Genomic DNA, 15547 nt, shown 5'->3' on the forward strand with positions numbered 1-15547 from the left:
CACTACAACTGAGAGGTAGATTACTATTGCAGTTACTGTATATATGGATATATCGTATGTAAAATATACCAATGTTACAGAAAAAAAACAAATGAGATTGGAGTTTTCTCTCATGTTCCCTCTGATGGAGAAAGGAGATCTTTATACTGAACATCGTTCTCCACAGATCAAACAGATCGTCCTGCCCCTGATACCAAAATGCAGTGGTCACCAGTCCACCACATGACTGTCCCCTCTTGGAAATTCAGGCTAATTGTAGACCTTTTTGCCACCTGGTGATGATCCTGGATTCAGAGTATGTGTCCTCTGGTGGACTTTAAGGTTTGATGCTTGTGAAAATTCTTCCCACACTCTACACACTGGTAGGGCTTCTCTCCAGTATGTCTCCTCTGGTGGACTTAAAGGTTGCTGCATGTGTAAATCTCTTCCCACACTCTACACACTGGTAGGGCTTCTCGCCAGTATGTGTCCTCTGGTGGGACTGAAGGTTTGATGCATGTGAAAATCTCTTCCCACAGTGTCCACACTGGTAGGACTTCTCTCCAGTATGTATCCTCTGGTGGACTTTAAGGGATGATGCTAGTGAAAAACTCTTCACACAGTCAACACAGTGGTAGGGCTTCTCTCCAGTATGTGTCCTCTGGTGTTCTTTAAAAACTTAATTCCTTGGTATAATGATCACACACGCTCGCTTAAGAAGACCGCCCGGAAATTAGAACGCAAATGGCGTCAAGTAAATTAAACATATTCCGAATAGCTTGGAAGGAGAGCCTACTTAACTATATGAAGGCTCTTAGCGCGGCTCGATCAACATATCTGTCCTCGTTAATTGACAAAAACAAAAATAATCCCAGATTCCTGTTTAAAACTATAGCCAAACTAACCAGGAATAAGACAGAAACGGATACTACCACTCAATATCATCATAGTAGCGATGATTTTATGAATTTCTTTAATACTAAAATTGTTGCGAATAGAGAGAAGATTAAAAGCACAACAAATAGCTCCGCCGATATTTCCATGAAAAATAATCTTCTAATAGACCACCGATTAGAACGATTCAACCCTATTAAAGAGCATGAATTAATCGAATTAATCTCGTCGTCAAATCAATGTACTTGCGCTTTTGGATCCGATTCCAACAAGGTTCCTTAAGCAAATAGCACCTAATATTATAAATTCTATCCTCAAAATTATTAACTCGTCGCTTAGCGTCGGCCACGTACCAAGTTCGTTCAAGGTAGCAGTCATTAGACCCCTGATTAAAAAGCGGATCTTGATCGCAGTCAGCTTTCAAATTATAGACCAATATCCAACCTTCCGTTCATATCAAAAATCTTAGAAAAAGTCGTAGCCCAGCAGCTGAGTGCATACCTAGACTGTAACAACATCCACGAAGTATATCAATCAGGATTTAGACCTCATCATAGCACTGAGACAGTACCGGGCCACTGTAGCACCAATATACCACTATCACCACATATTTCAGTATCGGTCATACAGTGCAACCGTCTGTCACTGCTTCTGTTTGTTTTTCTCCGAGACACGGAATCAAGCACCCAGACTACTGGCAGACCCCAGTGAAGAGACCAGCAAATAAATCCTGGTTCCTGACAACTGCTTAACAAGGACATACCATGAAACAAACCAGAGGGTCACCACAGCCACCACCACTGTTCCAACTACAGTTATAGGGATCTTCAAATGGACCATTATGGACACGTAATCTAGACCATGACACTGACTACATCCTGGACTTCTCCAACCCTACAACTGTAGGACTTATTATTATATCATCCCCAACCCTGCACTGACACCATTTGCAGGCTCACTCTACCCTGGAAGGGGGTCCCTCTCTGTATCACTCCTTCCCAAGGTTTCTTCTTTTCTTTTTTTTCTCTCTCCTAGAGTTTTTTTTGTGTGGAGTTTTTCCTTGTGTGCAGAAGGGTCAAGTGTGGGGGGTGTCAAATGTAGGGCCTGTCAAAGCCATTGAGACATACTGTATGTGATTTTGGACTATATAAGAAATAAATGTTGTTGTTGTTCATTAAAGGTTGTTGCATGTGTAAAACTCTTCCCACACTCTACACACTGGTAGGGCTTCTCGACAGTATGTGCCCTCTGGTGCGACTGAAGGTTTGATGCTTGTGAAAATCTCTTCCCACAGTGTCCACACTGGTAGGACTTCTCTCCAGAATGTATCCTCTGGTGGACTTTAAGGGATGATGCTCGTGAAAAACTCTTCCCACAGTCTACACACTGGTAGGGTTTCTCTCCAGTATGTATCCTCTGGTGTTCTTTAAAGGTTGTTGCATGTGTAAAACTCTTCCCACACTCTACACACTGGTACGGCTTCTCTCCAGTATGTGTCCTCTGGTGGACTTGAAGGTGTGATGAATGTGAAAAACTCTTCCACACTCTACACACTGGTATGGCTTCTCTCCAGTATGTATCTTCTGGTGGGACTGAAGGTGTGATGAATGTGAAAAACTCTTCCCACACTCTACACACTGGTATGGCTTCTCTCCAGTATGTATCCTCTGGTGGACTTGAAGGTGTGATGGTTGTGAAAACTCTTCCCACAGTCTACACACTGGTAGGGCTTCTCTCCAGTGTGTGTCCTCTGGTGGACTGAAGGGTTGATGCTTGTGAAAAACTCTTCCCACAGTCTACACACTGGTAGGGCTTCTCTCCAGTATGTCTCCTCTGGTGGACTTTAAGGTTTGATGCTAGTGAAAAACTCTTCCCACAGTCTACACACTGGTAGGACTTCTCTCCAGTATGTGTCCTCTGGTGGACTTGAAGGTGTGATGGTAGTAAAAACCTCTTCCCACACTCTACACACTGGTAGGGCTTCTCTCCAGTATGTATCCTCTGTGGACTTTAAGGGATGATGCTCGTGAAAACCTCTTCCCACAGTCTACACACTGGTAGGACTTCTCTCCAGTATGTGTCCTCTGGTGGACTTGAAGGTGTGATGGTAGTAAAAACCTCTTCCACACTCTACACACTGGTAGGGCTTCTCTCCAGTATGTATCCTCTGGTGGACTTTAAGGGATTGATGCATGTGAAAAACTCTTCCTGCACTCTACACACTGGTATGGCTTCTCTCCAGTATGTGTCCTCTGGTGGACTTGAAGGTGTGATGGTTGTGAAAACCTCTTCCCACACTCTACACACTGGTAGGACTTCTCTCCAGTATGTATCCTCTGGTGGACTTGAAGGTGTGATGGTTTGTGAAAATCTCTTCCCACAGTCTACACACTGGTAGGGCTTCTCTCCAGTATGTATCCTCTGGTGGACTTGAAGGTATGATGCTTGTGAAAACCTCTTCCCACAGTCTACACACTGGTAGGACTTCTCTCCAGTATGTATCCTCTGGTGGACTTTAAGGTATGATGCTTGTGAAAACCTCTTCCCACAGTCTACACACTGGTAGGACTTCTCTCCAGTATGTATCCTCTGGTGGACTTTAAGGGATGATGCATGTGAAAAACTCTTCCTGCACTCTACACACTGGTAGGACTTCTCTCCAGTATGTGTCCTCTGGTGGACTTGAAGGTGTGATGGTTGTGAAAACCTCTTCCCACCACTCTACACACTGGTAGGACTTCTCTCCAGTATGTGTCCTCTGGTGGACTTGAAGGTGTGATGGTTGTGAAATCTCTTCCCACACTCTACACACTGGTAGGGCTTCTCTCCAGTATGTATCCTCTGGTGGACTTGAAGGTATGATGCTTGTGAAAAACTCTTCCCACACTCTACACACTGGTAGGGCTTCTCTCCAGTATGTATCATTTGGTGTTTTTTAAGGTCTGATCTTTGTGTAAAACTCTTCCCACACTCTACACACTGGTAGGGCTTCTCTCCAGTATGTGTCCTCTGGTGGACTTTAAGGTGTGATGTTTGTGAGAATCTCCTCCCACACTCTACACACTGGTAGGGCTTCTTTCCAGCACGTAGCGTCTGATGTGACTGAAGGGTTTCTACTTGTCTAAAGCTCTTGAATTGGAATGTGTCTTCAGATGTGTTTTTGTGTCTTCTGATGATTTTACTTCCATCTGTAGTTAAAATAAACCCATTAAAATATAATTCACATTCAAGCATTAACCATATAGACTAAAAGTAACTAATTAAGTCTTTATTAAAAAAAAAAAAAGTAAAAAAAATAAAAAGTGAAGTGATTGTCACATGTGATACACAGCAGCACAGCACACGGTGCACACAGTGAAATTTGTCCTCTGCATTTATCCCATCACCCTGAGTGAGCAGTGGGCCGCCATGACAGGCGCCTGGGGAGCAGTGTGGGGGGACGGTGCTTTGCTCAGTGACACCTCAGTGGCACCTTGGCGGATCGGGATTCGAACCGGCAACCTTCTGATTACAGGGCCGCTTCCTTAACCGCTAGGCCACCACTGCCACATGTCACAACTACTTATTTATGATATTGTATTCATTTTATTTATTTCAATTATTTTGGGGCAGTGGTGGCCTGGCGGTTAAGGAAGCGGCCCCGTAATCAGAAGGTTGCAGGTCCCCACACACTGCTCACCGGGCGCCTGTCATGGTGCCCACTGCTCACCAAGAGTGATGGTTAAATACAGAGGACACATTTTGTTGTGTCCCCGTGTCCTCAATGACAATCACTTCGCTTTCACTTTACATTTACAGCATTCATTTAGCACTTCACTTCTATATGAAATTTAACACCCAAATATGGTTGCTAGTGTGACCGGGACACACTAGTGAAATACCATATCATTTACATTTACAGCATTTACCAGACGTCCTTATCCAGAGCGACTTACAGTCAGTAGTTACAGGGACAGTCCCCCCCTGGAGACACTCAGGGTTAATTGTCCTGCTCAGGGACACAATGGCAGTAAGGGGGGTTTGAACCTGGGTCTTCTGGTTCATAGGAGAGTGTGTTATCCACTATGCTACTACCACCCATGTTCATGATGCTGATTTTACTTCACTCACCAGAAGAGATGGAGACGTTCTTCTCGTCACTTCCTGTTGGTTCCAGAGTTTTATCGTGTTCCAGTCGTGTAAGAACAACTGATAACATCTTCAGTGGAACGTGTGTGTTGTTCTGGACCACAGTCCTGGTCTCAGTGGACGACAGAGACAGACTGGGATCCATCCTGGAAACCTGGGACAAAGTGGGAGACGTTTCACTTATTCACCAACAGCAACAATTAGGATGGTTGGAAGTTGGACATAATTTACTCCGACTTTTCGTATTTAAATACGATTGTGGGTCAGAGTTCGAAAAGGCTCAACAAATATAGACACAGTGTGAGCACTAAAGGTGAAAGGCAGCAGAAACCATTGTGAATTGTTATTTATCAGAGCATTTTCATCCATTTTAAAACTATTTGACGCCTATCAACACTGAAAGACACCAGATGTGAAGGAAAGTGAAGGAAAATATATTAATGTGGCTTAGTATTTTCACATTCGGATTCTACTGTTAAAAATTATATTGTGTTGCACTCGTCAAAAAGAATAAAGCGGCGTCTGGTGAAGAAAAGCGCGTTAAATCGCTCAGAAAAACGCAACAAGTAAACCGGACGTTCGTGTTTGCTGGCCGCTAATTTATCGCGTTGGAGCCCGATTAAAATCATAGAAATTGAGCCCGAAGCGACACGACGTAGCGCGAATAAAAACGAGTGTTTTAATCACCTCGAAAAGCCGGAGAGGGAAAGATGTCGCCCGGTCACCCCAGTAAAAGTCCCAGCGGGGAGCAGGAAGTATCTGAAAGGGCTTTAAACACCAGGAAGAGCAGCGTGAAGAGAAGCGGGAGACGCGGTCGCGGCGGGCTGTTCACTTTCACCAGGACTCGGCTCAGTGGACGGCGATCCGGTTCGCGGTTAGTTCGGCTCTGATTCGGTTCTTCGGAATTGTCCGTGATCCGCGTAGAAACGACCCACGCAGGACCCTGCAGGAAAACGCCACGGAACAGGAAGTAGAACCCCGTTTCCTGTCCTGGAGAGCAGTGACATGCAACTCGATTTTCCTGAAGTGATTCATTTTCGTTTTCTCCAGCCCTCCGATTCTGAAAAAAAAATCATACATCAGTTTCTGTGAAGATGTGTGTGTACCAACCAAGACCTTCTGCACATACAACAACAATAAACCTTGGTTCAGTCCCAAACTGCAGCATCTTCGCCAGGCCAAGGAGGAGGCCTACAGAAGTGGTGTCAGGGTCCTGTACATGCAAGCCAGGAACACGCTGACCAAGGAGATCAAAGTGGCTAAAAGAAGCTACTCTGAGAACCTGAAAGAACGTTTCTCAGTCCTGTAAGAGTTCACCAGCTACAGACAACCCCCACCCCCTGTACCAGCAAACAAAGACCTGGCAGAAGATCTTAACACCTTCTACTGCAGGTTTGAGAGGGACAGATTCACACCCTTGATCCCCATCACACCTCTCTCCCCCCTCCCCTTCCCCTGGAACTCAGGGGATGTGCGTCGGCTGTTCCAGAAACAGAAGACTTGGAAAGACAGTGTCTCCCCCTCCTGTCTCAAAGCCTGTATTGAACAGCTCTTCAACAGATCCCTGGAGCCGTGTGAAGTTCCCACCTGCTTCAAACACTCCAGCATTATTCTAGTCCCCAAGAAACCCACCATCACTGGTCTGAATGACCACAGACCTGTCGCCTTGACGTCTGTGGTCTTTGAATGACTTTGAACATTTTAGCCCATCTGAAGAACATCACGGGACACCTGCTGGACCCCCTGCAGTTTGCCTACAGGGCAAACAGGTCGGTGGATGATGTAGTGAATATGGGGCTGCATTACATCCTGCAACATCTCGACCACCCAGGACTACAGCTCGGAATTCAACACCATTGTGCCTGAACTCCTTACCTCAGCGTGTCACCTGCTACCTTTCAGTGGATCACCAGCTTCCTGGTGCTGCAAGTGAGGGGGGGGGGATCACTACTGGAACACGGTCCCTCAGTCCTGGTGCCCCTAGAGGATGTGTCCTCTCCCCACTGCTCTTCTGCCTCTACACCAACGACTGCACCTCAAGGAACCGGCTGGTACTCTGGTGCAGTCAACACAACCTGGAGCTGAACATGCTCAAGAGTGTGGAGATGAAAGCGGACTTCAGGAGACATCCCTCAACATTGCTCCCCCTCACCATATCAGACAGCCCAGTGTCTATTGTGGAGACCTTCAAGTTCCTGGGGAAGCACAGTTGTGGAGGAAAACTGTATGACCTGAACTTCTCACGTGTTATCTGACCAACACCTGTGGTCATGAAATAATTAGAAGACAACTGTGTATCTTATAAGGAAGGTTCTGTGACCTTGATGGGCGCCATCTGGGATGAGCTTGTGTTTTGACATTGTATGTCCCGTGGTATAAAAGCTGTGAACTGCTATCAGGGGATGGGCGTTCTTCTTGCGAGTTCCCCCCATGGCCATGGTAAATAAACTTGGAAAATCAATTCAATTGACTTCCTTTATTGCAGCTCCCCAGACGGGAAATTTTCAAACCACAATTGGCGTGAATCCGCCAGGACCTGACCGGAGGGGCTGATCACCCTAGGTCACCAAGACGCATCTCCAAAACCTTGTTTTAGAGTTTCAGAGTGTCTGGGGCTGCGGTCAGCGTCCTTGGCCGATTCCGCCAGGAGATTCCTTTTTTTTTGTCGTCTGGGGACACGAACACGGTGAGCTAAAATATTCCACCTCTCAAACATTTAATTAAAACTGTAGAATCTAGAAGATGAAGAAATCCAAAACCAAAATGATAAGATAAATTGCATATTTGCTTTATTCTGTAGTCGGCTGAATTGATCCAAGTGAGGGGGTTTGAAACCAGTACCCTGGTGCTGGGGGGCAAGAACAGGTTTAAAGTCCTGTGAGCTAAAATTAAGGTGTGAGATAAGACCGGATTTTTATGAGGGGCCGTATAGGACCGTGGAGGACCGGAGTTCTGATGAGTTCCATCACCGGGTGGATGGCAGCGCTGTTAAGAGGCGGGGTTCGCGTTTCTCTAACTTCCTGTCGTATACTCGTCAACCCTGCATTGTCAGCTTTCGCCTGCTGCTCCAGCCTCTGTGTGTGTGTGTGTGTGTGTGAGTGTCTGCACACATTGGCAGACCTTATCTCTCTCTCTCTCTCTCTCTGGTGTGTGTGTGTGAGGCGCCTCCCTCTCTCTCTCTCGTTTTGTTTTGGGACTGAACTCTTAGCAATAGATTTTACCGTCTGGGCATCAGCACAGCGATTTACAGCGGGTTTCAACCTTATTAGGCTTTAAAGGGAATATGGGAAAATATTTTTCATTTTGTGGAATTTGTTTTGTTTTTTCTTTCTGAGAGTTTTAAAACTAAGTTTGTGGAAAGCTGGGAAAATTATAAGTATAAATATATATAACACCTAAACTGTGCAATTTTAAATGCATTTTGTACCATTGTATGTGCACTTTGGGTTCTTTTTTCTGGTTTTGACTTTATTTTATTTAAGAAAGGAGACTTCCCAACGGCTGCACTGTTTGCCTCTGCTCCTGTGTCTTTGAATCCCCCTTTTGCAGAACTCTTGGGCTGCAGGCCGTCCAGAATCTGAAGCTCCACCCTTCCACCCTGAAAAACCATCATGACCCCTGCTGGAGCAACAGAAACCACCACAGCACGATGACGTCACTGCTTCAACTCCACAGGAGAAACCCACCATCAGAGCAGCTGACCCATTCTCTCCTCCCAAGACTTGTTCAGGCGCCACCTACGAGTTGGATGCCTCACTATCATCTGGACAATCAGGACCCTCAACTATAACCCTCCCCATGGACGACTGAAGATCTTCTGAACTCTTATAAGCACCTCCCAAAGGCAAATCGAGGGGGTGCAGCCATGTCCAGAGCCGTGAATGATTTCATCAGAGAATTCACACAGACATCCACCAAAAGGGCTCGAGTCCTGCTACAGACTGACGTTGTGCACCACATCCAGGCCAGACAGGTTGAAGCAAGGGTCAAGAAAGACAAAAACCAAAAAAATGAAACTCACCCCACATCATGGCACGGCCGCCAACAGAGCAAGAAACAGTGTGATATGAGCTTCTGCTGTGGCCAAAGCAGACATTGGGCGCTCCAGATGAAGGCGCGGCCGCAGTCCTGGTGGCAGTTTCAAATAAGGTCCTGCACATCTACACTGACCTACACTGACACTCATGCTGAATACGAAGACACATTCCACACTCTCCCCAAACACACACTGATACACACATACACTCCCTGCACTCCCTCTGAGAAGTACTTTTTTCATTGTTGATTGTAGTGCAGCCATGTAAAAAAAATCTGATTTGCCTGTGTGAAGCACAGTGGAAGATATATTGACCCAAAAAAAAGGCTTCACATTTATATTGTACTTTGGCTTTTATTTTATTGTGTTGCCAATATGATGTTGTGTTGCCAATATGATGCTGTATTTAAATTTTTTTTCATGATTTAAATGATAGCATTGAGATGACGACATTGTTCTGCTTATAACTTGTGCTGTGCCCTTTTTGTTTCCTTGAACCCAGACCAAGAGCATTTAAAAATATATATATATTTTACCTGACAAGTTGCCCACATGTTTCACTGGTTAAAATCATGTTGTGACACAACTGACTGGACTGATTTTTTTTTTTGTTGTCTAAGATCTGTCTATTTACAGTTCTTTCTCCATCTGACCCCCCTGAATTGGCTGCAATCCCTGCTTCTGTCTGGGCCACTCACAAACACGATGTTGGCTTAATAAAAAACTGCGAGCCCCTTGTTGTGACCCCAAAGTCTCACCACCGCCCACGCAGGGCACAGTAGACCAGAAGACCAGAAGCCATAGCAGGCATTCGTCCGGTGTTCGAAGCCTTTTTAAAGGCAGGAATTATTGTGCCATGTAATGACTCCCCTGTTAACACTCCTATTCTTCCTATGAAGAAATACAGGCCCCCTAACCCTAACTCTAGAGTGACAAACATGTTATTTTTTAACAAATTATCACAAAACAACGCAAAACCAAAGATAAATAATAAATAATATGGAGTGTAACACCTGTTACGTCCCGTGATCATGTGATGTGTGGTTTGTATGTTCTGTCTTGTTGGTGTTTTTTCCTTTTTGTAGGAGGAGCCTGTAATTTACGGAACTCCTCCCAGATCTGACGCTGATTCGCGCACCCATCGGAGTGATGTCGTTAAAGACGGCGTGCTGCGACGAGGAGGGGGGACGGAAGGAGAGAGGGAGACGAGAGGGAAAATACGCAGGACAGATGCCCTGTTCACATTTGAGTCTACCCGGTGCTTTTCGTGGCCTGACTGGGTGTCAAGGCGTGACTTGTTTTGTTTTATTAATTATTAAAAATCACTTAGTTCCAACGGTTGTGACGTTTCCCTCCCTCTTTCTAATTGTTCACGTTCCTGACCTAGACCAGGACGTAACACACCTGACACTAGAAATTTAACACACACACACAGCAACAGTACTGCATAACACCGATAATGGCAGGGTTTTCAAGGTTTTTTTTTTTGTTTATTCCAGTATCATTCGTTACCTAAAATGAACAAACCGGTCTCGAAGTCGAGTAGATGACTCTGCATTCCTGGACTATATCACTAACCGACCACAGTATGTGAGAACTCAAGGCTGTGTGTCAGACACCGTTGTCTGCAGTACGGGGGCCCCGCAGGGAACGGTTCTGTCACTTGACAGTCGGAACGTAACTTGATGTCGAGACGATCACCGATCGATTGTTCATGCTTAGTTTGCCAGATGAATTTATTGGCATTGAAAAATGTTTCTGTGATTGAAATGGAAAAGCTGATCCAATCTGAAAACCAGACGGTACAGTGCAGTACTTCACATCCCTGTGGTCTCACCACAGACGGCTTCAGCTGTGAACATTCTCCACTCCTGAATGTTCACTTGTGCCACCTTAGAAAACCACCTCTTTTGTCCAAATGGCATTTGTCTGGAGATGGATCCTGCCACTCCACTGGCAATAACCGTCCTGTTTTCCAGATTCAGATAGTTGCGTTTTCTCCCATATTTTGAAACAATTTTTAACCAGCCTCAAATGTTTATCTCAAAATGCTAATAATGCTAAATACTTAATACAAGATAATGAGAATCATTCTTTATCCCCCTTGTGATTACTGTATGAACAAGACTTTATAGCTTAAAATATTTGACCTTTCTTAAGGACAGAAGCAAAATAATAAAGGTTTATCTTATCTTAAAACCATCAGATGATGTGAAGCACTGATAACACAAACTACAGATCCCATCATGCAGCGCTTCAGTTGCCTCGCTGAACACAATCTCATAATGTAGTGTGCACTTTGCTGACAAACTGAGCGCACTAGGCACCGACTTCGCACAGCGTTCAAGCTGCTTCACAACCCATTTGCCATCAATGTGAAAACTATACAGATTCAGATGTAGCTGATTGAGCTGCGGTGTAAAGATTGTGTTCAGCAAAGCAACCGAAGCACTGCATTATGGGATCTGTAGTTTGTGTTTATCAGTGCTTCATATCGCAGGGCTATAAGAAGAGATCTATATAACTAAAAGAAAATGTATTTTTGTTCTACTAGCTGCGTGTACTGACTGGGTTAAATAGACCAGCTTTGATCCTGCATACTCTTTTGGTATTTACTCTTTTTTTATTTATAATGATGAAATGAACCACATAATTTACGGTGAGTTTTGAACTAAATGCACTACAACTGAGAGGTAGATTACTATTGCAGTTACTGTATATATGGATATATCGTATGTAAAATATACCAATGTTACAGAAAAAAACAAATGAGATTGGAGTTTTCTCTCATGTTCCCTCTGATGGAGAAAGGAGATCTTTATACTGAACATCGTTCTCCACAGATCAAACAGATCGTCCTGCCCCTGATACCAAAATGCAGTGGTCACCAGTCCACCACATGACTGTCCCCTCTTGGAAATTCAGGCTAATTGTAGACCTTTTTGCCACCTGGTGATGATCCTGGATTCAGAGTATGTGTCCTCTGGTGGACTTTAAGGTTTGATGCTTGTGAAAAATTCTTCCCACACTCTACACACTGGTAGGGCTTCTCTCCAGTATGTCTCCTCTGGTGGACTTTAAAGGTTGCTGCATGTGTAAATCTCTTCCCACACTCTACACACTGGTAGGGCTTCTCGCCAGTATGTGTCCTCTGGTGGGACTGAAGGTTTGATGCATGTGAAAATCTCTTCCCACAGTGTCCACACTGGTAGGACTTCTCTCCAGTATGTATCCTCTGGTGGACTTTAAGGGATGATGCTAGTGAAAAACTCTTCACACAGTCAACACAGTGGTAGGGCTTCTCTCCAGTATGTGTCCTCTGGTGTTCTTTAAAAACTTAATTCCTTGGTATAATGATCACACACGCTCGCTTAAGAAGACCGCCCGGAAATTAGAACGCAAATGGCGTCAAAGTAAATTAAACATATTCCGAATAGCTTGGAAGGAGAGCCTACTTAACTATATGAAGGCTCTTAGCGCGGCTCGATCAACATATCTGTCCTCGTTAATTGACAAAAACAAAAATAATCCCAGATTCCTGTTTAAAACTATAGCCAAACTAACCAGGAATAAGACAGAAACGGATACTACCACTCAATATCATCATAGTAGCGATGATTTTATGAATTTCTTTAATACTAAAATTGTTGCGAATAGAGAGAAGATTAAAAGCACAACAAATAGCTCCGCCGATATTTCCATGAAAAATAATCTTCTAATAGACCACCGATTAGAACGATTCAACCCTATTAAAGAGCATGAATTAATCGAATTAATCTCGTCGTCAAATCAATGTACTTGCGCTTTTGGATCCGATTCCAACAAGGTTCCTTAAGCAAATAGCACCTAATATTATAAATTCTATCCTCAAAATTATTAACTCGTCGCTTAGCGTCGGCCACGTACCAAGTTCGTTCAAGGTAGCAGTCATTAGACCCCTGATTAAAAAGCCGGATCTTGATCGCAGTCAGCTTTCAAATTATAGACCAATATCCAACCTTCCGTTCATATCAAAAATCTTAGAAAAAGTCGTAGCCCAGCAGCTGAGTGCATACCTAGACTGTAACAACATCCACGAAGTATATCAATCAGGATTTAGACCTCATCATAGCACTGAGACAGTACCGGGCCACTGTAGCACCAATATACCACTATCACCACATATTTCAGTATCGGTCATACAGTGCAACCGTCTGTCACTGCTTCTGTTTGTTTTTCTCCGAGACACGGAATCAAGCACCCAGACTACTGGCAGACCCCAGTGAAGAGACCAGCAAATAAATCCTGGTTCCTGACAACTGCTTAACAAGGACATACCATGAAACAAACCAGAGGGTCACCACAGCCACCACCACTGTTCCAACTACAGTTATAGGGATCTTCAAATGGACCATTATGGACACGTAATCTAGACCATGACACTGACTACATCCTGGACTTCTCCAACCCTACAACTGTAGGACTTATTATTATATCATCCCCAACCCTGCACTGACACCATTTGCAGGCTCACTCTACCCTGGAAGGGGGTCCCTCTCTGTATCACTCCTTCCCAAGGTTTCTTCTTTTCTTTTTTTTCTCTCTCCTAGAGTTTTTTTTGTGTGGAGTTTTTCCTTGTGTGCAGAAGGGTCAAGTGTGGGGGGTGTCAAATGTAGGGCCTGTCAAAGCCCATTGAGACATACTGTATGTGATTTTGGACTATATAAGAAATAAATGTTGTTGTTGTTCATTAAAGGTTGTTGCATGTGTAAAACTCTTCCCACACTCTACACACTGGTAGGGCTTCTCGACAGTATGTGCCCTCTGGTGCGACTGAAGGTTTGATGCTTGTGAAAATCTCTTCCCACAGTGTCCACACTGGTAGGACTTCTCTCCAGAATGTATCCTCTGGTGGACTTTAAGGGATGATGCTCGTGAAAAACTCTTCCCACAGTCTACACACTGGTAGGGTTTCTCTCCAGTATGTATCCTCTGGTGTTCTTTAAAGGTTGTTGCATGTGTAAAACTCTTCCCACACTCTACACACTGGTACGGCTTCTCTCCAGTATGTGTCCTCTGGTGGACTTGAAGGTGTGATGAATGTGAAAAACTCTTCCCACACTCTACACACTGGTATGGCTTCTCTCCAGTATGTATCTTCTGGTGGGACTGAAGGTGTGATGAATGTGAAAAACTCTTCCCACACTCTACACACTGGTATGGCTTCTCTCCAGTATGTATCCTCTGGTGGACTTGAAGGTGTGATGGTTGTGAAAAACTCTTCCCACAGTCTACACACTGGTAGGGCTTCTCTCCAGTGTGTGTCCTCTGGTGGGACTGAAGGGTTGATGCTTGTGAAAAACTCTTCCCACAGTCTACACACTGGTAGGGCTTCTCTCCAGTATGTCTCCTCTGGTGGACTTTAAGGTTTGATGCTAGTGAAAAACTCTTCCCACAGTCTACACACTGGTAGGACTTCTCTCCAGTATGTGTCCTCTGGTGGACTTGAAGGTGTGATGGTAGTAAAAACCTCTTCCCACACTCTACACACTGGTAGGGCTTCTCTCCAGTATGTATCCTCTGGTGGACTTTAAGGGATGATGCTCGTGAAAACCTCTTCCCACAGTCTACACACTGGTAGGACTTCTCTCCAGTATGTGTCCTCTGGTGGACTTGAAGGTGTGATGGTAGTAAAAACCTCTTCCCACACTCTACACACTGGTAGGGCTTCTCTCCAGTATGTATCCTCTGGTGGACTTTAAGGGATGATGCATGTGAAAAACTCTTCCTGCACTCTACACACTGGTATGGCTTCTCTCCAGTATGTGTCCTCTGGTGGACTTGAAGGTGTGATGGTTGTGAAAACCTCTTCCCACACTCTACACACTGGTAGGACTTCTCTCCAGTATGTATCCTCTGGTGGACTTGAAGGTGTGATGGTTGTGAAAATCTCTTCCCACAGTCTACACACTGGTAGGGCTTCTCTCCAGTATGTATCCTCTGGTGGACTTGAAGGTATGATGCTTGTGAAAACCTCTTCCCACAGTCTACACACTGGTAGGACTTCTCTCCAGTATGTATCCTCTGGTGGACTTTAAGGTATGATGCTTGTGAAAACCTCTTCCCACAGTCTACACACTGGTAGGACTTCTCTCCAGTATGTATCCTCTGGTGGACTTTAAGGGATGATGCATGTGAAAAACTCTTCCTGCACTCTACACACTGGTAGGACTTCTCTCCAGTATGTGTCCTCTGGTGGACTTGAAGGTGTGATGGTTGTGAAAACCTCTTCCCACACTCTACACACTGGTAGGACTTCTCTCCAGTATGTATCCTCTGGTGGACTTGAAGGTGTGATGGTTGTGAAAATCTCTTCCCACAGTCTACACACTGGTAGGGCTTCTCTCCAGTATGTATCCTCTGGTGGACTTGAAGGTATGATGCTTGTGAAAAACTCTTCCCACACTCTACACACTGGTAGGGCTTCTCTCCAGTATGTATCATTTGGTGTTTTTTAAGGTCTGATCTTTG

General features: G+C 44.7%; 1 long non-coding RNA gene across 1 annotated transcript; it reads right to left on the bottom strand.

Moving 5' to 3' along the window:
• Positions 1 to 3825: 3825 nt before the first annotated feature.
• LOC114797731 (uncharacterized) lies at positions 3826 to 5994 on the bottom strand. Its single transcript, XR_003750975.1, has 3 exons — positions 5689 to 5994; positions 4984 to 5155; positions 3826 to 4061 (listed from the first exon to the last, which is right to left on the bottom strand). It is a non-coding gene; the product is annotated as an uncharacterized LOC114797731 (long non-coding RNA).
• Between the last annotated feature and the right edge of the window lie 9553 nt (positions 5995 to 15547).

Source organism: Denticeps clupeoides, chromosome 1 (assembly GCF_900700375.1).
Source record: "Denticeps clupeoides chromosome 1, fDenClu1.1, whole genome shotgun sequence".
Taxonomy (NCBI): Eukaryota; Metazoa; Chordata; class Actinopteri; order Clupeiformes; family Denticipitidae; genus Denticeps; species Denticeps clupeoides.